The 22,980-nt window shown below is 38.4% G+C and overlaps 1 long non-coding RNA gene across 1 annotated transcript; it reads right to left on the reverse strand.

The window, feature by feature from the left end:
• Positions 1-19,987: 19,987 nt before the first annotated feature.
• On the reverse strand, positions 19,988-22,602 carry LOC122029722. Its single transcript, XR_006125163.1, has 3 exons — positions 21,598-22,602; positions 21,273-21,326; positions 19,988-20,210 (listed from the first exon to the last, which is right to left on the reverse strand). It is a non-coding gene; the product is annotated as an uncharacterized LOC122029722 (long non-coding RNA).
• Between the last annotated feature and the right edge of the window lie 378 nt (positions 22,603-22,980).

Genomic DNA, 22,980 nt, shown 5'->3' on the forward strand with positions numbered 1-22,980 from the left:
AGTGAGGGGCCTAGTAGTTGGCATCCACCACTTGTGCTTTTGCGGTCTAATTTGCAGCCAGCATAATCTGAATCAGAATATCCTATTAATTCAAAGTCATTGGTCCTAGGATACCAAATTCCTACGTTTGTTGTTCCCTTAAGATATCTAAAGATCCTTTTGACTTGAGTCAAATGGGATTCTTTAGCACAGGTTTGGTATCTAGCACACATACTAACTGCAAATAAGATATCGGGTCGGCTTGCAGTTAAGTAAAGTAGACTACCTATTGCACTTCTATAATACTTTAGATCCACTGGTTTTCCATTTGGGTCATTGTCTAAGATTGTGTTTACTTCCATGGGTGTTTTTATTTCTTTTGTATTTTCCATTCCGAATTTTTTAAGTAATTCTTTAGTGTATTTATGTTGATAAATGTAATTTTCTTCATTTGTTTGTTTAATTTGTAATCCTAGAAAATATGTCAATTTTCCTACTAAACTCATTTCAAATTCTTGTTCCATTAGGTTGATAAATTCTTCTAAAAAGTCTGAGTTAGTTGAACCAAATATTATATCATCTACATATATTTGTGCTATAAATATGTCATTCTTTAGTAATTTAACAAACAAGGTTGGGTCAATTTGACCTTGGTTGAATCCTTTGGATATTAAGTAAGATGTTAACCTTCCATACCATGCCCTGGGTGCTTGTTTAAGTCCATATAATGCTTTCTTTAATTTAAAGGCATAATCAAGATGTTCTAGATTTCCAAATCCAGGAGGCTGACCTACATAAACTTCTTCTTTTATCAGTCCATTGAGAAAGGCTAACTTAACATCCATTTGATATAGTTTGAGTCCCTTATGGGCTGTATAACTTAGTAACATTCTAATGGATTCTAATCTGGCTACTGGGGCATAGGTTTCATCGTAATCAAGTCCTTCCACTTGACTGAACCCCTTGGCAACTAGCCTAGCCGTATTTCTAGTAATTTCCCCAGATTCACTTAATTTGTTTCTAAATACCCATTTTGTTTCTATTATTTTCTTATCTTTAGGTGGTGGTACTAGATCCCACACTTCATTACGCTCAAATTGAGCTAGTTCCTCTTGCATAGCGATGATCCAATCTGGATCAAGTAGGGATTCGGCTACTGTTTTGGGCTTAATTTTTGAAATCAGGGAAATTTGACTTAGGTTCCTAAAGGATGATCTGGTCTGAACCCTTAGGTCTGGGTCACCAATTATTTGATCAGTTGGATGGTTAGGGTTGATTCTTATAGTTCTTGGAGGTTGATTTGCTTGAGTGTGTTCATCTTCTTCATGATCTAGGGATTGATTGGTTTCTTCAGAATTATTATTTTCAATAGGTTGAAGTTGATTTTGTCCTTGGGTTTCTTCAAATTTTACGTTTGTAGTTTCCTCGATTTTTAATGTAATTTTATTATATATTCTGTAACCCCTACTGTTTAGAGAATATCCTACAAAAATTTCATTTTCTACTTTAGAGGTAAATTTTCCTAAGTGTTCTCTAGTGTTTAAGATGTAGGCTGGACACCCAAATACTTTAAAATATTTTATGTTGGGTTGTTTGTTATAAAATATTTCAAAGAAAGTTTTATTATGTCTTTTATTTAATGTTGTTCTGTTTTGTACATAGCAGGCTGTACTAACAGCTTCTGCCCAAAAATATTTAGGTAAGTTATACTCATTTAACATAGTTCTAGAGGCTTCTAATAAAGTTCTATTTTTTCTTTCTACAATTCCATTTTGTTGGGGGGGTTTTAGGACACAAGAATTCGTGATGGTAGCCATTCTCAAGACAGAACTTGTTAAAGTTATGATTTTTAAATTCTCCCCCGTTATCACTCCTAATTCTTTTAATTTTAATATCTTTTTCGTTTGCAATTTGTTTGCAAAAGTTTCATCTTTATGTTTTAAGAATTTAACCCAAGTAAATCTAGAATAGTCATCTATTATTACTAAGCAATATAAGTTTTCATTTATGGATTTGACTCCATGGGAGTCAAAAAGGTCTAAATGTAGAAGTTCTAATATCAAATTGGTTTGTGGCTGATTGGTTGGTTTGTGAGTGGATTTTGTTTGTTTACCTTGTTGACAAGCATTACATATGGTTGAATCTAGGTTAGGTAATTTCGGTAAGCCTCTCACTAGTCCATTTAATTTACTTATGTTTCTAAAGTTGGTGTGAGACATTCTCTTATGCCATAACCAAGTTTCTTCTTTTTGTGTTAAATAACACTTAATTGAAGAGGTGGTTAAGTTGATAGCATAGATGTTGTCTTTTCTAAAACCTTTTAGACTTATAGTAAGATTATCTAGATGTTTGATTAAACACTCTGTGGATAGAAATTTAACCTTATACCTAGTATCACACAATTGACTTATACTCAGGAGATTGTATTTAAAATTCTCGACAAGTAGAACATTTGTAATTATGAAATCTATTTTTAATTCAATATTACCTATTCCGATTACCTTGAGTTTGCCGTTGTTTCCAAAGGCAACTGTTCCTAAGCTTTTGTAAGTGAGTTGAGTGAACTTGGTGTGATCTCCAGTCATGTGTTTGGAGCAACCACTGTCCAAAATCCACTTGGTTTCCTATAATGAGTAGGAGTTAAGGTTAGTCTTTTATTTTTAAAGTTAGTTTGATAATTTTAAAAGTTAAAATAATTTTTAAAGAGAAAAAAAAAATTTAGTTTGAATTCGAAATTTAATTTTAATTTAATTTGAAATTCAAAATTTTAATTTTAATTCATTTGAAATTTGAAATTTAATTTTAAATTCGACGTTTAATTTTAATTTAATTTAATTTGAAATTCAAAATTTTAATTTGAAATTTGAAATTTAATTTTAAATTTGAAATTTAATTTGATCTTTAGTCATCTCACCCGATTTAAGTTTTCATTCAGGAAATCCTATAATTTTGTGAGATGGGTTAGATTTTAATTATGGAGTTTGGTTTAACTTGTGTTAGATTCAGGTTTAGCTTTGGTCTCTACAAATAGGCATTCTTCGGATAAACTTCTAAGCTTGGTGAGTCACATGGACGTCATTAGAAGTAACCAACCTTTCGAGGTTTTTCGAATAGTCCTATCCACGGAGCTTAGTACTAAATCTTGGTCTAACTAGTTAGGATCCATTTAAGGGTAGCTTCGGTTAGTTCCACTTGGCCAAATGCACCAGATTGAAACCATATCTTTCTAGACATGCGATGCCCAAGCTTCCCTAACGTACTATCATCCAAAAACTTCACCAGTACCATGATTCAAGTTAAACTTGGTCTCTTTTTAACTAATCCTAATTACCCTGCCGGGTTAGTTAGTTTTGAAGGTGCCAGCTATTCTGGAGCCTCCCCCTGAATTATTGGCCTTTAATTTAAATTTTTATTTTAGGTTTGTGTCGATTTCTTTTATAATTATAATTAACTTGGTGATAATTTATATTTTGTTGAGTTTTAATAAGTTTAAATTTTTATTTGTGTTTTGGTTTTTGATTTAGTTTATTCGAGTTTATATAATATATTTTTTCTTTAGGTATGTAATATTGATTCATTCCTACTTGTGTGGTCAAACACGCTTTCGGAACCCAAGCTTGATTAGTTGATTTGTATTGGGTTATTAATGACTTAAAGGTTTTATTTGAGTTTGACTTGTATCCAAGTCCGATTTTATTATAACATGCTTTTTTATTGTTCTGAATTAAGTCTAGATTTTTTGATCTTGTAGTGAATTTTTCTAGTATTTCTTTTAAGTTATTAATTTCTGATTTTAATGATGAATTCTCTTCAAGTATTAGATCTTGAGTTGGATTTAAATTTTTTAGTTGTTCCTTGAGGTCTTGATTTTCCTCAAGGAGTGATTTGTTTTCATTTTCTATCTTAATTAACTTACTATTTAAGTAGGAAATAATTTTAAAAAACTTTTTGTTTAAATTAAAATATACCTCATCCGGACCTTCGGAAACGAGTACGGACTCGTGGCTTGATTCGGGTTCAGACACGTCTTCATCTTCCGACTCGTCTTCCATTTCAGCTTCGCGGGCCATCAACGCGAGATGGCTCTGGTGTTTCTGCTCTTCTGCCTCCGATTCGTCCAAGGAGTCGTCTCACATTGCTTTGAGGGCCTTCTTTTTGGTTGGCTTCGGTTTGTCGAACTTCAGTCTTGGGCATTCGTTCTTGTAGTGCCCCTTTTTATTGCATCCAAAGCACGTTACGTTCTTTTGTTCCGAGGGAGAACTGATCTTTTGAAGGTCCTTCCTGCTGAAGCTTCTTTTTCTCCTGGTGAACATTTTTCTTACCAGGTTCACCAGATGTTCTTCGTCTTCGGTATCTTGATCAGAATCTTCTTCAGATTCAGGCTTGTTCTTCTTTTCTTTGGATGAGCCTGCAAATAAAGCAATACCTTTCTCGGCTCCAGCATTAGTTTGTTCATGTAATTCTAACTCACAGAAAAGCTCATCTAATTTTAACTTAGATAGATTTTTCGAAATTTTGTAGGCATCTACGATTGATGCCCACAAGCTATTATGAGGAAAGACATTTAGTGTGTACCTTATTAAATCTCTGTTTTCCATCTGGTGGCCTATCGCGTGGAGTCCGTTGAGGACGTCCTTGATTCTTGCATGCAGTTGACTTTCCGTTTCCCCTTCCTGCATTTTTATATTAAATATTTTATTTAAAAGTAGGTCTCTTTTTGTTACCTTTGCGTCGCTCGTTCCTTCGTGTAACTCGATCAGTTTGTCCCACAATTCTTTAGCATTCTGATGTGGTCCGACGCGATTCAGCTCTTCTCGTGTTAGGCCGTAATGTAGCGTGTTGATTGCCTTGTTTTCTGTTGATGCCTTTTTCCTCATGTCCGGAGTCCACTATTCCGGGTCTAGTGGATTTCCGGAGTTGTCGACTGGAGTTCGGTACGCCTTTATAACGCTGAACCATTGATCATAGTCTGTCTTTAGGTACACCTCCATTCTTTTCTTCTAGTACGAGAAGTCATCCCCGTTGAATAGGGGAGGGCGTACTGTACTAAAGCCTTCTAGTTGAGACATCCTGCACACAAGTAAACAACGAAAGAAAAATATCCCAAGACTTGGTCTTGGATTAGCAGTGCGGAAAGAAAAAAAAATTATGGAAGTATCTAAATCAGTGTTGCACTAATTATAGATTTAATTGCGAAAAAAAATTTAAATTAATAATAATAATATCATATTAGAATTAAGAAAAAAAATAGAAAAAGAATATTTTCACCCCCTGTCTGATTGGTGGTTGCACCAAATCAGAGCGGTACCTGCTCTGATACCACTTGTTGGATCGTGAAACGTCGATAGAGGGGGGGGTGAATATCGAATCGAAAAACAACGAGTATAAACTCAGCGGAATAATAAAAATTGAGACAAACTGAACACGGTATTTTTTACTTCATTCGGAGTCTGTGACGACTCCTACTCGAAGGCCTATACTCCGTGAGTACTTTCGTTGGGCAATCACTAGCAGTTCAAAAATTATTACACTTTGATAGTACATAAATGCTAGTAAAATAAAGAAAAATACCGACAAGAATTAAAGAAAAAAGAAAGGAGCATATTGTCAGATCTTTGTTAGCGTCGCTGGAGCGCAGAGCAGTAGAGCAAGCAGTAGAAGACTTTCTTTCTGTTGTTGTTCTGAAGCTCCCCTCTGACCCTTCTTTTATATGAGGCTCGGGGCGCCCCGGATCCCTTCCGGGTGCCCTGGTGGGACGTGGCAGGTCCAACCATCAAGCTCCACGTGGCGACGCGCGAGTTGGGATAAAACTTACCTTCGGGCGCCCGGATCCCTTCCGGGCGCCCGGACCTCCTATTTCCAGGAACTCCTTCCCCTGCAAAATAGAGTTAGTCCGAGGCAAATATATATCCTGTAAAATAGATTGTTAGCACAGTTAGAGTTCAAACAAATTAATAAAAAAGAGTATGACTTAGATTCCGTCTTTCCGAGACCGGAATCTAGTCACGATCTCGACTTAGATATCCGAAATGGATCTAAGTCGGATCGACGCCTAATGTTCCCTTCCCGGGAAGGCGTCCTCGCAGTCACTCCCCTCCAGTGACTTACCTTACTTACCTGCCAAACGTCCGGTCAGCCCTTCGACCCGTCTGGACTTCTCGCCAGCTATCCGGTCAGCCCGTCGACCTAGCTGGACTTCTCGCCAAGCGTCCGGTCAGCCCGTCGACCCGCTTGGACTTCTCGCCAGCTATCCGGTCAGTCCGTCGACCTAGCTGGGCTTCGTGCTAGACATCTGGTCAGCCTGTCGACCTGTCTGGACTTTTCTTGCACACTCGATCAGAGTGTCAGACAACAACAAGCTAACTTAACCTGATTTGTCATTCATCAAAACCTGGGTTAAATCGTTAGTGCTAACCGCACCAACATAGACCATGCACTATCATTTCTATTACCCGCTGAGTTACCTATACTCACCACCGCATGTATATCTTTATGTTTTCATGTAGATGGTTGGAGTGTCGCTCGGAGTATCCTGTCTGCCGGGTCCTACGTCACATTCGAAGATCGTTTCTGGTTTTGTATATCTTTTATTTGTATTTTGTTGTATTTGGTGGGTTGTTGTATTTATTGTTGTGGTTGTTGCATAAAGCCTAGCCGGCTAGCAGTGTGTTGATTGTGTTGTATTGGGCTTTCCGTTTTCATTTTTCCGCTCTGTTGGTTTTAGTACAACCGTGTGGGCTGTTTTATATATAACTGCGTGGTTGTGATTGTTTCATTCCAGTCGTGTGGGCTATTATTATAACTGCGTGGTTGTGTATATAAATATTCCAGCCGCATGTGGCTGATGTATTTTGCTTGTATTGATGCTTCAGATTGTCACCGGTACAAGGGAGATGTTGTCGGATTTTTATCTGGCAGAGACTCCTTTGGGGGCGTGACAATTTAGTGGTATCAGAGCGAGGTTACAATACTTGCTATGTGTTCTGGATTTTTGAGATTTATCTGATACCAATTTAGTGGTATCAGAGCAGGTACGATGCCTGTTATTCGTGTTTTGGATTTCGTGATTCAATTTTTGTTGATGTGACCTTTCGAGTTTTGGGACCAGGCAGCAGCAGGACTTCTCCAGGCTATAGGAGGTATGTTTGCATATTGTTATGATACATTTCTGTTGGTGTATGTATTGTTGCCCATGATAGTTAGTTATGACATGTGTTAGTATTCTCTGGTTAGTACATGCCTATTTGTTTGTAGCATGCATTGCATGTGTTGGGTCAATCACTGATCACGGTTGACCTAATGGAGATCAAGGATTACAGTCTCATGGGATTTGCCATATCATACTACCAGTAGTTTTAGTGTCTGTTACTATGAGTTGGTTGAGAGTTAGAGTCACATACCACTCTCTATTTCTATTAGCTGGGCAGTTGATAGTGTTTGTATACTCATGATGACACAGTTAGTAGAGTACTGGTGTACTCCTATTGGTTCGTTTAGTTTTGGGATTGATTTACCTGTTTGACTTGGGCAGTGGGGTTTGATATATCTTAGTTGATTTTGGACCCTTGTTAGTTCGGTTTATAGAGCGGTCGATTTACCCTCATTGACTTCGGTAGACTAGTTAGTTTCATCAGTGGATGATTGATTTACTCTTGTTGGATCAGATAGGGTTGATCGAGTTATTTTGTGGGTCTGACCAGTAGGAGGGCCGACAAACTCTATATTATAAGAGATTCTGATCCTTAGGATACTCGTGCTTGGTTAGGTATTTTGGGAGATACATTTGAGTACATGATTTGTATCATCGTGGAAAAGACTGAATTAGCCGTATACCATTATCGACTGGGTCAGCCTGTAGAGGATTGTCGTAACCTATTTCATGGGGACTTTGACCATGGACTGTCTGCACCTAGTTGATTGACTTAGAAGGTATATTCGGATAGGATACCTCCACTGATGTGAAAAAGTGTAAAGCTACCTGCTTAACACTTATGAGATACATCCATTACTGGGGTGTATGAGTTGGAGAGTACATTTGGATATATGATTTGTACCGACATGAGAGAGTTGAAATTAGCTGCTTAACCTTTACGTGACCCGGCACCACGTGAAGGAAGAAGCAGAGAATGTTTTTGGAGATCAGGTCATCACCTAGTGATTTCCTTGAGGTGTTTGGAGAGAGAGTACCTCTTTACCTTGTGTGCATTGCTCGATACTGGAGGTTACTGAACCTCAGATGGAGCAATCACAGTAATAAGGGGTACAAGACAATGGTTAGACGACTCAGTTAACATTGTCTCTATCAAGTAACTCAAGACCTTGACCACATGATCATTTTACCAGATATTGTAGTCTATATCTCATATTAAAGGGTTGAACTTTTATCGGTATTTATCGAGGGGCATATATAGGATGATTATGAGAGTTGTGGAGATACTCTCTTGATAGGTAGACTCTTAGTTAGGAGATTGTGGGACCCTTTGACTTTGGATTTACAGCCTTTTACTGTGGATATTTGATTATCAAAAAGGATGAGACGATGAGATTTGACAGACTTTATGTATACATTTAGTTTGTTGGCAGTAGGTGTTGAGGGTTGGATGCTTTCGTTTTTTTTTCTCTATCATTGTTTAGGAGACTATCTAGTATGATTGATTGATATTGAGGATGATTATGATTAGTAGATGTTGTGGGATCAGGTGTGGTGATATGTTATCTTTCGATGATCTATTAGTAGATATTTGATTTGATGATCTATTGTTTAGTATTTGATGCTGATAGAGACATGAGGAGTAGCACTTGTGTGATATTTATGGATTTGGTGATTTATAGTTGGTGATCAGATCACAGATTTGTTGGGGATCTTATGGTTGAGAAAGTCTGTGGTATGGATATTATGAGTCCTTGGTGTTATCGTTTAGGCATACCGTGCCCTAGATGTTTTCATGGACTCAATGTACTTGGTATTTCTAGGATATTTGGATCAGTTTTCATTGTCTTCATTGACGATGTTGCGATCTATTTTCGATCTGAGGTGGATCACGTACACTATCTTCGCATAGTTCTAGAGATGTTTCGACGGGAACATCTATATATAAAGTTTAGTAGTACGTATTGTAATTGTCTTCTGTGAGATTACTAGGACACGTGGTGACTAGTATGAGTATATTAGTGGATGTACAGAAAATATAGGCTATTACCAGTTGGGAGTAGTCGTAGTCGATACAAGAGACTCGTGGCTTCCTTGGTCTAGCTGGATATTACCGAAGATTGGATGAGGGTTTCTCTAGCATTGATATGTCGTTGATTGGACTGTCTAGGAAGGGAATAGAACTTTCCTGGGCGGATACTTACGAGATCAGTTTTGGGAGTTGGACGAAAAGTTGTTAACTGCACCGTCATAGTTATGCTTTCTAGTGTAGACGGATTTGTACTCTACACAGATGTATCATACCCGGGGTTTGGTGCAGTTCTGATGTAGCATGGGCGGAGCAGTCTCATGCCAGTATACCGAATGAGCATGGAATGGGAATGAGATTCTTTGATTTCTATGGAAGATTATGTGTGTTTTCGCGTCACTTCTTATCTGGGAGGAGTTACTGTAGGAAACACATTGATCTGGATTTGTGATACATTCGATTGACACATGATGTATGGAGACTGGGAGCTTTCTGATTGGTGGAAAGATATTAAGAAATACATCGCGGATTATGTAGCTTGATGTCTAGTGTGTCGGCAAGTGGAGGCTGAACATCAGAGATTAGTAGGATTGCCTCCGTTGATTTGGATACTAGAGTGGAGTTGGGAGCATGTTATGACGGATTTTGTTGTGGGATTATCCAGTACTTGGAGAGGATACTTTGGTTTGGGTAATCATTATTGGGCGACGACTTGCTCCCTAGCTATCGACTTGTAGGACAGATTCTTTTGAATTGAGTAGCAGGATTATACTCTAGAGGGATTTCCAGACTGGATGATGTATCTCTGAGTATTGTTTTGGATGGAGATCAATGATTTTATGTCATGGTTTTGATTATAGTTACAGCAGACTTTGGATTAGGAGTTTCACTTTAGTATAGATTTTCATCTCAGACTGATGGATAGTTTGAGCAATCTATATAGGTGTTGGAGGATCTATTGATAGTGGATTTTGGATTTTAGAGGTGTTTCATTTATCCATAGTTGGGTAGATTGCAGAGTGGGAGTAGCGGGAGTAGGGTGAGTGCATAGCTCACGGAGTTGTCGCTAGTCACTTGGAAGAGGATTATCATGTTTGGGGATATGTTCATGATACTTGGATGGAGTAGTATGTCACTATGTTGCTTGGAGGTTATCATTGGAGGAGGATCCCTGAGTTGACTAGTAAATTTGGGGACCAAATTTTTATTAGTGGGGGAGAATGTAAGATACCGCAAAATTAAATAATAAACGTTATTGGACGAAAAATTTTATTGGATTTTTCTAGAATTTTTAGAAATTTTTCGGGATTTAAATGGAGTCCGTATGGCTCATTTTAAGGAGATGAATTCGGGGTACAGTGAAAGCCTGTTTTGGAATATCCATTTAAGTGGGAGTTAATTGAGGAATTAACTTAGCGTTTAATTAAACTAACCTAAGTTTTAATTAACCTAGGTTTATATACCTAACCGATTTCTTCTCCTTCCATCCCGATTCTTTCTCTCCCGATCTCCACCGCGCCTCTCTTCTCATCGGTACCCGACGACGGGGATCCATCACCGCCTCTCATCGTCGACGCTGTGAGCTTCGGATCCGAGCCATTTTTGCTCAGCGGGTCGCTTTGTGCGCAATTCACCGTCGCCTTCTTCCCTGATTCCTCTCCATCTCTGCTCGATCCGTTCCTTTTCCCTGATGTCGGCGCTTTTCTTCCCTGACAATGGTAACGTCGACGCACCGCCTCCGAGCTTCCCTCCCCTCTCTCCCACTTGTGCTGCTGCGAACCGTCGACCCACGGGACGCCGGAGCCTTTCTTGGAGTTGTGCCCTAGCTTTGGGCAGCACCACCATCTCCTTTCAATCGAGCCCTAGCTTCCCTCTTCTTGGTCGGTTTCCACTGTGAGTATGAGTCGGTTGCCACCAATCTTCTCTGATCGCCGTGACGAGGGGTTTCTGCAACAAGAAGGTATGGTTGCCTCCTTACCACTTCTTGCTCTGTTGTGGTTCCGTTTATATTGTATTGGATCGATTCTTGAAGAAATGGATTCTTTGCTAGGGTTGATATCAGCAGAGCAAAGTTTGACTAGGGGAAGGCATTGGAACGGCTCCTAGATGGAATTTCTTCGGGCAAATTACTGTCCTCTACATTTTTGTGGTTAAGCAAGGTTTTGGATGAAGGCTTGGAGTTCTATTAAGGAATTCTTGGTGGTTGTGTCCAGAGGTTAGTGGAGGGTTGTTGAGCTATTGGATTTGTTGCCTCCTTTAAGGAAAGTGTGTTTCTTCTGATCTATTATTGATCTGTTTTGTTAGGATTGCAAATGGTTATTTGATTTTGTCTAATTTAGATTACAAAGAAGCATGTGGAAGGATTGTGAATAGGGATGATGGTGTTAGGTTTAGTAGTAAATGAGTTACTAATTATAGATGAATTGGTGGAGTGTTGATGATTGTATTGGGTTAATATAGCATGTATCGGATTTCATTTAAGGTTGTAATCTATGTAGTTTGGTTGATGAGTGTTTGATTGTGCGAAGTCATGGATTAAATGATGGATTATGTAGGGTGGATGAATATCATGATTTCATGTTTGTCATTGGGATCATTAGATTGATTATTAGATGTGGGGTGTTTAGTTTATGATTGGAAGGATTTATGATGAGTTGGATTAGTGTTTGATTGATGATGAATTATGTGAGTTGGATTTAAGATGTGTTGATTAATGAGTTTTGGATTGGTTAATAGATTATGGATTAAGTTGGGATCTAGAAGGAGTGTGATCAAGGATTATTTGGAGGATTAATTAGAGATCAGATTTGGTTAGAGTGATCCTAATTGGGTTAGGGCTTTTATTTAGCTGTTTGATTCATATGAATTTAGCTAAATGAAATATATGTATTGATTTATATAGGACTTTGATGTGGGATGTTCATCACGATGTGGGATTTATTTTATCATGATCGACAGATAAAGGCGGGTATTTCTTCGTTGGCTCTATGTAGATTTTCTTTGAGCTTAATGCATGGTTGTTATTTGACGGATTAGGTTACTTTACCTTATATCGTGTTCAGTTGCTGTTTTTCCTGCTTGTTACTTTTGCTTGACCTTTGTAATGTTCTATTTAATTCTTATACAGTCTACACTTTGGATTGTCTATACTCTGTGGTATTTGTGTACATGTAGAGTGTGTATGGTTGGGGATGGTTTAGAGGCGGTGTTCATATGATGATTGCCCATTTGTATATTGTGTACACTTTTGTCTAGTGTGATGATTGGAGGAGTTGTGATGATTGTATATTTGTTATATATACACGTGTCTGATGTGTTTTTACTGAGGATACATTTGATTGTACCTATGTCCTATGTACATGTGTTTGGAGGATTATCGGAGATTCTTGGTTGATTATGCATATGTAGTGGTGTATATGTGTTTGGTGAGATATGTGGAGGTATCTTGATGATCTTACTCATGTTGTGGTGTACTTAGGTGGATTTAGAATTGCATGGAAGATGACAGTGTTCGTATCATGATTATATTTATATCATGTTCATCATTCATTGCATTGCTGACAACTATTGTCTTCCTTGTGGTGGAGAGTCGTCAGTTGTTTATAGCTGTCCTTTCGACCACTGATGGAGTGTGGTAGCTAGGAGTGGAGCTAGTCCTGTCGCGCTTACTCAGCCGCTCAGTGTTCTATCAGCCTCGACCACTCTGGAGTAGTGAGTCTTGAGGGTACAGTAGTCAGAGGGCTAGAGATGTGAGTGGTCAGGGACCCTTAGCTATGTAGTTATATAACTACTTAGCTGACCGTCCGCTTCGGCCGCCTATAGCGGTGCATGTACTGGAAGCTAGTACGGTTTGTCACGGACCCAAGCCTCTCGGCCATACAGGGGTCGTGGTGTCTAAAGAGGTGGCGGGGATGACCATGGAGCATGCATGCACATTTGCATTTGATGCGGGTGCATTGTTGGAGATATATTTGCATACATGCCTAGTAGATATTAGTTGCATGTGTTTGTGGTATGTTGCATTTGTTTGCGATATGATTGTTGCATATGATTTTCATGCTGCATACATGTCATTTATTTTACATGTATTTGCAGTCATATTTATATTGCACAGGTGTCACGAGTAGGTCTGTTACAGATATGGTGAGTTTACTAACCATTGTACCAGGTGTTGATTCCAGATTGGGTATGTATCTATCATTATGTCGGTTGTGGTTTGTACAGTATGTATGTCAGGTTAGGTGGTCTGATATGTTCAGATGCATTGATTATGATAGTATGATCATGTTCTTTGATTCCCTACTGAGACTGTATACCTTTGATCTCTATGTTTATGTATAAACTGTTGGATCGTGAAACGTCGATAGAGGCATGTGCATAATTAAACTAATACCAAATACACAGAGGCAAAACCCTAGCTCTGATACCAATTGTTGGTTGCTACTCGGAAAACCTAGAGGTTCCACTGTACAAAAATTTTATACAAAGGTCTGAACCTTTTCCTAGCTACCATGTGTTCTTTTAAATTAAATTTTGGATCGCCTGCGGAACTTAACACGTTTGATCCAAAACTTAATCTATTTGTTCTTTTAGGTTTTGACATGGATCTCTTGCGAAACTTAACACGTTCGACCCAAATCACCTTAAGTTATTAATTCCATTAAATATTAATTTCCATAATTGGTTCCCAGTACTGACGTGGCGAAGCACACGGCCTTCTTGGATATGGGAGCAACTACCACCGACTAGACAAAACCTTTTATAGAAAGCTAATATTTAATTTCATAAAATAACTTTAGGTAACCGAAAAGAACAATCAAATCACAAGGAAAAGAAAAACAAAAAAAAAACACAACATCGAAAAATATATTCGAAATTCTAGAATCGTAAGCCTCTTGTATTTGGTATTATTTCCATAAATAACTAGTATGATGCGGAAAGAAAAATTACTAGTTATACCTTGTAGAAAAACCTCTTGATCTTCTACCGTATTCCTCTTCTAATCTCGGACGTTGTGTGGGCAACGATCTCCCAAGATGAGAAACCACCAACCACCTTCTTCTCCTCCTAGCTAGGTTCGGCCACAAAAAATAAAGCTTCACCAAGGAAGAAGAAAAACACCAACCAAGCTCCAAGAGATGCAAGCTTTCTCTCCTTCTTCTTCTTCTTCTCCAAGTAGTATCCGGCCTCCACAAGAGCTCCAAGCAATAGAGAATTTCGGCCACCACAAAGAGAAAGAAAGGGAGAAGATGTTGGTCGGCCACACCAAAGAATAGGAGAGGGAGAATAATAGAGGTTGTTGTGTCTTGTGAAGGCACCCTCACCCCTTCTTTTATATTCCTTGGCCTAGGAAAATTAGGAAATTTAATTACAATAAAATTTCCTTAATTCCCTTGACATGATTTAATTGAGAAAAATAAAATAATATTTCCCCAATTAATCTCTAATGGCCGGCCACATCAAGAGGAAATAAATTAGACAAGTTTTAATCAACAAATTAAAACTTCCTAATTTGTTTCCGGAAATTTTAAAAATAAAATTTCTCTTTAAAAATCTCTTCATGGTTGATAAAAGGAAATTTCTATAATTTTAATTTTATCAACATGTGGATAATTTTAAAGAGAAAATAAAATATCTCACCAATCTACAAATAAGGAAAGAGATTTAATCTCTTTCTTTAATCTTTTGTAGATCTTTTACAAGAGAGATATTTTAATTTTAATTCTCTTTAATAAATTATTTCTTCCACATAATAAAAATTAAAATTAAAATTCCTTTTTAATTTAATTTGGTCGGCCCCCACTGGCTTGGGTTCAAGCTAAGGCCGGCCACCCCAATTTATACCTAGGCCGGCCCTAGCTTGGTTCCCAAGCCAGCTTGGCCGGCCCCCTATTGGTGGGTATAGAAGGTGGGTATAGGTGGGTATAGTACTCTATAAATAAGAGGCTACGATAGGGACCGAGAGGAGGAATTAGTTTTGGTCTCCCGATAAAATTAAGCATCCCGTGTTCGCCCCGAACACACAACTTAATTTTATCAATAATAACTCATTCCACTAGAGAACTATTATTGAACTACCGCACCAATCCCAAATTACATTTTTGGGCTCCTTCTTATTATGAGTGTGTTAGTCTCCCTGTGTTTAAGATATCGAATATCCACTAATTAAGTGAGTTACTGACAACTCATTTAATTAATATCTTAGTCCAAGAGTAGTACCACTCAACCTTATCGTCATGTCGGACTAAGTCCACCTGCAGGATTTAACATGACAATCTTTATGAGCTCCTCTTGGGGACATTATCAACCTAGTATCTCTAGGACACAGTTTCCTTCTATAATCAACAACACACACTATAAGTGATATCATTTCCCAACTTATCGGGCTTATTGATTCATCGAACTAAATCTCACCCATTGATAAATTAAAGAAATAAATATCAAATATATGTGCTTGTTATTATATTAGGATTAAGAGCACACACTTCCATAATAACAGAGGTCTTTGTTTCTTTATAAAGTCAGTATAAAAGAAACGACCTCAAATGGTCCTACTCAATACACTCTGAGTGTACTAGTGTAATTATACAGTCAAGATAAACTGATACCTAATTACACTACGACCTTTCAATGGTTTGTTCCTTTCCATTATGGTCGTGAGCTACTGTTTATAATTTATAAGGTACTGATAACATGATCCTCTGTGTGTGACGCCACACACCATGTTATCTACAATATAAATAAATTGACAACTACATTTATCATAAATGTAGACATTTGACCAATGTGATTCTTATTTCTAGATAAATGTTTATACCAAAAGCTAGGCTTTTAGTATACACTCTAACACTTCAAAGCAAGGCTTGTTGCGAAAGGGTATACTCAGAAAGAGGGAATCGATTATGAGGAGACTTTTTCACCGGTAGCCATGCTTAAGTCTATCCGGATACTCTTATCCATTGCCACTCATATGGATTATGAGATTTGGCAAATGGATGTCAAGACAGCTTTTCTTAATGGAAGTCTTGAAGAAAACATCCATATGAAGCAACCAGAAGGGTTCATTGAAAAGGGCAAAGAGCATCTAGTGTGCAAGCTCAATCGGTCCATTTATGGACTGAAGCAAGCTTTAAGATCTTGGAACATCTGGTTTAATGAAGTAATCCAGTCATATGGATTTATTCAGTGTCCGGATGAGTCTTGTGTATACAAGAAGTGTAACGAAAATATGGTGGTATTTCTTGTACTATACGTAGATGATATTTTGTTAATTGGCAACAATGTCAAGGTATTATCGGGCATAAGGGTATGGTTGTCCAAACAATTTGATATGAAGGATTTAGGAGAATGTGCTCACATTCTTGGGATCAAAGTTATAAGGGATCGCAAGAAAAGAATATTGTGCCTATCCCAAGTTTTATATATAGATACAATCCTTGCTCGTTTTAGCATGCAAAACTCTAAGAAAAGTTTCTTACCTTTTAGGCATGGAGTAGCCTTATCTAAAGAGATGTCTCCGAAGACCTCAAAGGAGATAGAGGACATGAAGGCAGTTCCTTATGCTTCGGCTATAGGAAGCCTTATGTATGCAATGTTGTGTACGAGACCTGATATCTATTTTGTTATGGGCATGGTTAGCAGATATCAGAGTAACCCTGGACAAGGACATTGGACTGCTGTAAAACATATATTAAAGTACCTAAGAAGGACTAGAGATTATATGCTAGTCTATCAAGGAGACGATTTGCTCCCTGTGGGTTACACGGATTCGGACTTCCAATCAGATAGGGACAATAGTAAATCTACATCAGGTTGTGTGTTTACTCTAGGAGGTGGAGCCATTGCATGGAGGAGTGTTAAGCAGAAATGCGTCTCGGACTCAACCATGGAAGCTGAGTATGTGGCAGCCTCTGAGGCAACCAAAGAAGCTGTATGGCTCAGGAATTTTCTAATGAACTTAGATGTGATTCCTGTTTTACCCAAGATCATCACAATTTATTATGATAATAGCGGTGCAGTTGCAAACTCGAAGGAACCACGAGCCCATAAAGTAAGTAAACATATAGAGCGCAAGTACCACCTGATACGAGACATCATCAAGAGAGGAGAAGTTGTCGTCGCCAAAAATGCATCAGCAGATAACCTAGCAGATCCTTTCACTGAGGCCCTTCCGGTGAAAGCATTTGATCGGCATGTGGAGGGGATGAGAATCAGATGTATGGCAACAGATATGGCAACTTAGTCTTTTAGTATAAGTGGGAGATTGTTGAAGTGTATACTAAAAGCCAAGCTTTTGTAAACATTTATTTTTGAAATAAAAGAATCACATTGGTCAATATCTATATTTATTTGTTAAATGTAATTGTTCAATTAATTTATATAGTAGATAACATGGAGTGTGGTGTCACACTCAGAAGATCATGTTGTCGGTTCTCTATAAATTATAAACAGTTGCTCACGACTAAAATGGAAAGGAACAAACCATCAGAATAGTCGTAGTGTAATTAAGTATTATTTTATCTTGACTAATAAATTACACTGATACACTTTAAGTGTATTGAGCAGGACCATTTAGGTAAGTTCTTTTTGTATTGACTTAGTAAATGAACTAGACCTTAGTTATTTTGGAAGTGTGTGCTCTTAATCCTAATATAATAACAAACACATATATTTAATATTTATTTCTTTGACTTATCAAAGGGTGAGGTTTAGCTCGATAAATCAATATGCCCGATAAGTTAGGAAATGATATTACTTATAGTGTGTATTGTTGATTATAGAAGGAATCTGTGTCCTAGTTATCTAGGTTGAGAATGTCCCCAAGAGGAGCTCATAAGGATTGTCATGTTAAACCCTGTAGGTGCACTTAGTCCGACATGATAATGAAGTTGAGTGGTACTACTCTTGGAGCTAGATATTAGTTAAGTGAGTTGTCAGTAACTTACTTAATTAGTGGACATTCATAATCTTAAACATAGGGAGACTAACACACTCATGATAAGAAGGAGCCCATAATGTAATTTGGGATTGGTGCGGTAGTGCGATAATAACTCTCTAGTGGAATGAGTTATTATCGATGAACTTGAGTTGTGTGTTCGGGGCGAACACGGGATGCTCAAGCTCATCAGAAGGTCAAAATCAATTTCGCCTCTAGGTCCCCGTTGTAGCCTCATTATAGCCTCAAGTCCATCCAAATGTAAGACTCTTCTTGGTGTCCAAGAAGTGGGCCGGTCCAATACTTGGTGACCAAGCAAGGGTCGGCCACATCCTCTTTATAGGGGTCGACCCTTTGCTTGGTGACCATGCATGAAAGGGCCGGCCACAATAGTCAAACAAGGAGGGTTGTTTTTGAATTTTTAAAATCTTCTCTTTGTAGAAAACTATAAATTTTAAAAGAGAGATTTTAATTTTAAAAACTTTCTTTATTTGAATTTGGCCACATGTTTTAATAGAGAGTTTTAAAAGTTTTAAAACTTTTCTTTTTTAACCATCCTCATGTTTTAAGAAAAAAAGGAAGATAAGTTTTAAAATTAAAATTTTCTATCATCATGTTAAAAATGGAAATTTTATAAGAGAAGTTTTAAATTTTAAAACATGGTTTTAATTTTTAGAACTTTCCTTTTTTAACTCCTACTTTAGGAAAGAGAGCTTGTAAAATTTTATAAGAGTTTTTCTTGTAAAATTTTATAAAAAATATATTTCTTTTTTCCCTTGATGAGGTGGCCGGCCACCTTGCTTGGTGCCCAAGCAAGGGGCCGACCATAACAAAATAAATAAATTCATCATCAATTAATTTTGGTGATTGATTCAATCAAGAGGAAAGAAAAGGAAAAAAGGAAAAACTCTTGGATGATTTTATTTTTTGTAAAAAGTTTTTCCTTATTTGCCTTGGGCAAGTAATATAAAAGAAGGGATGAGGGGGCTTCATGAGATACAACTCTTATTCTTTGGCTTGGAGACTCTCTTGGTGGTCGACCCCTCTCTCCCTCTCTTCTCCCTTTGCTCTCTTTTCTATTGTGGTGGTGGTGGCCGAATATTACAAGGAGGAGAAGCTCTTTTGGGTGGTGTTTATCTTTGAGGATCGTCGCCCACACGATGTCCAAGGCGAGGCGAGGAATACTGCAGAAGATCTCGAGGTCATTAGCTTACAAAGAGAAGGTATAACTAGTAATTTTCTTCCGCATCATACTAGTTATTTTCTTTGTAAGAATTCTAAATACAAGAGGCAATTAGATCTAGTTTTTCGAATTTATTTTTCGAGTTTGTGTTTTCTTCTTTTTTGAATTTGTAATTCGATTGTTCTTTTTGGTTAACCAAGAGTTATTTAAGGAAGTTAAATATTAGCTTTCCTTAAAAGGCTTTGTCTAGGCGGTGGTGGTTGCTCCCATATCCAAGAAGGCCATGTGCCTCGCCATGCAGTCCTGGAAGCTAATTTTGAAAATTAATATTTAATGAAATTAATAACTTAGGTTGATTTGAATTAATAGTGTTAAGTTCCATTTGCGATTCAAATCCAAACTATTAAGAACAGATAAGTTAAATTTTGAATCAATGATGTTAAGTTCCATCGGTGATTCCTAATTTAACTTCTAAAGAACACAATAGGTTATTTAAGGAAAGGTTCGACACTTGTACAAAAATTTTTGTACAGTGGAATCGATACGTTTTCCTAGGATTAACCAATAAACATACCACACAGTTTAGTATCACAATCCACTAAACAATGATAAGAAAAATCATCCCAAAGATCCTACTCCACTTCACTCATAAAACTCAAATCATATTCCTACTCAACTACACCCATAAAACTCAAATCACAATGACGCAAATAAAATCAACTAACCTCTTCTGCCGACCAGGCAGGCATGTAGCAGAACATCTCCAAATAATACCCCATCGACAAATAAAGGACCATACAAGATCCAAGTGTCAAAAAGATACAAGTCTAAAACATAGTCTAAATAGTATAATAAGAAAAACCAAAAGACCAAACAAGCATCCTTGCGATCTACAGGGGGACTAGCGACTGGAAATCCTCCGGACAGCCTCAACCTGAAATAGTAATATCAACGGGGTGAGTCAACTCCTCAGCGGGTAACTACTGACATGCATAGTAAGAAATAACAACTAATAATAAATATGCGTACAGTCTCCTGGATATACATATGATATGAAAAATGCCAAACTGTAAGGAGCAGGATTATCCGTACTAACCAGGACCTAGGTATAGGGATAACAAGGTCGTTAGAACGAAAGTATCATAAATCCTGTATGCATGTCAAACATGCGCATCCACCCAATATGCAACATATAAAGTGCAACAAACATAAGCAATAAATGCATCAATGCGTATGATGTCAATGACATGTCCTAGTCACCCCTACTGCCAGTCAGCCGTCTCACACACGATGGTGAGACCGAGCGGGTAGGACTGTGACAACCGTGCACTCTGCCATCACTGCTCCTGATGAGTGACCGAATGGACGGGATACTGTCGAAGTACACCTATCCTCCTTACCCCAAATCATAAGTGGGGGAGCTCAATGCTCTCATCTCCCTGAGCCAGTCCAGATGAGGGATCCCTGTCCTTCTACCACGATGCGTCACACTACCCATGAGTGGACCAGCAGAGCCCTTAACAGAGCAACCTGCTGCAACATACCCTGCCTGATAAAAACCACTAACCCATGAGTGGTTGTGTGTGCAGATCCATGTAACTGGTGATGTGCTCAACAATAATGGAGCCAACAATCGCACAACATGCAATCATGCGAGATGATGCATGACACTAAGCATGAAAATATTATGATCCTGACCATCTCTACCAAAATGTGTACCAAAAGACATATGGATCAAATAATATGATCTAGGTACACAGGTCAGGTATGGTAAAATAAATCAATGTCCTGAACATAATAAGGCATGGTATGTTATTACCTTAAGGTCATATATAATCATAGGAACATGAATGCAATAGCAGAAAATAAATACATCATGCTCAGGTAATAGATAATGGCATACTAATGTAAAAAATGAACATAAATATTACTACTTGTTAAATACTACTAAGCATATCAACATGACATATCAAAATAGATAAGTCAAGGTACCCACCTCCAATAGAAAGGTCCAAATCCGACGTCGAGATGCTCGTCTCGCGTCAAAGTCCTGTGTCACCAATATATATACATTTTTATTTAGCTACAACTCAAATGAATAGATAAATAAAATCCTTAAGAACAATTTAGGGAAAACCCCTAAACCATAAACCTCAGCCTACCTAAATTAAATCCAACTATTAATTAGGGTTAGTTACCTAATCCCCAATCAACCCATTAGATTAATAATCCAACCTACATCAATTATACTAATCATGAAGTCTACCTCATACCTAATTCAAACACATAAACAATATTCATTTCATTACCATACTCCTTACCTAAATTCACAGCCGTCTTTACAGCCGTTGATTGCTGCTGGTGAAGGGTAGCTGCTGGTGGTTTCCACTTGCAGTAAACAAATCAAGAAGGAAGATCACTGATCCACAAAACATCCTAATTCCAGACATAACCTACTGACCTTACCTTTTCCTCACAGCCCCCTTCTGTTGATCCTTAGCCAAGGATCGTTGCTGCCAGGAAATCCTTGTGAAAACACCACTATTCTTGTTGGAAACCTCCGCACTGATTAGATCAAGGAAGAAGAAGGTCGTCGTTGCTAGATCGCCGGCTAGGGTTCAGAGAGGCTGGAGTAGCCCGATCCGATGGTCGGCAGTGGCGCGCAGAGGCAGATCTAGGGCACGATGTCACTGTCGGTAGTGGGGATGAAGCTAGGTGACTGCGGTAGTGGAAACTAGGGCACAGTGCGGCGCTGCTCCGTGCGACAGCGTCGGCTGTGGGCGACGCGAGGAAGAGGTTAGGAGAAAGGAACGGGTGGCATCACGAGAGAGTGAGGGAGGAAGGAGGTTTTTGGTGTGGGAGAAGGGAGGCGAAACCACTGTTTCAGGCTCACAAGGGCATCACCGACCGAGAAGCACTACTCCGGCCGAAGAGGAATCGGGTGGAGTGGCTTACAGAGAAGATGAGAGGAGGAAATGAGGCATCGCGTGCGTCGGGTTAGGGGAAGACAAAGTGGAGAAGAAGAGAGGAGATGAAAAATCCTCGGCCACGGCTTTAATCGCGAGGAAGAAGGAAACTGTCATGTGTGGCGCCGGTAGGAAAAGGAGCGGACGACGTCGATGGCTTAGGGCACGGGCACGGGTTCGGCGTTGGGACGGCTCGGGCGCGCGTGAGGAAACGAAGGAAGGAAAGAAAAAGAAAAAGAAAAAAAAAAGAGAAATAAAAAGAAAAACAAACATTTCCTCGTTTAAATGGAGTAGCCTAAACAGGCTTTCCCGTGATCCATATTTATCCCTGTAACCTAAGCCATACGGGCTCCAAAAATTTTTAAAAAATTCTAAAAAATTTCCTTATGGTTATTCGCTCTTTTTCGATATTTTACATTCTCCCCCACTAATAAAAAATTTGATCCTTAAATTTCGTTATCTACCATCGGCAAGTACTAACAACAGATAAAGATTATAAATGCTGAACGGTAAATTTAACCCACATACCTCAAGTGAAAAGATGGGGGTATCGAGCTTAGATCGTATCCTCAAGCTCCAAGGTAGCCTCATCGTCCGAATGATGCCGCCATCCGACTTTAACTAACCGGATAGTCTTGTTCCACAGCTGACGCTCTTTCTGATCCAGAATCCATACTGGTACCTTCTCGTAGGTAACGTCAGGCTGAATATAAACTGAGATATCTGTCCGCACATCTG

The sequence above is a fragment of the Zingiber officinale genome, chromosome 10B (assembly GCF_018446385.1).
Source record: "Zingiber officinale cultivar Zhangliang chromosome 10B, Zo_v1.1, whole genome shotgun sequence".
In the NCBI taxonomy this organism is placed as follows: Eukaryota; Viridiplantae; Streptophyta; class Magnoliopsida; order Zingiberales; family Zingiberaceae; genus Zingiber; species Zingiber officinale.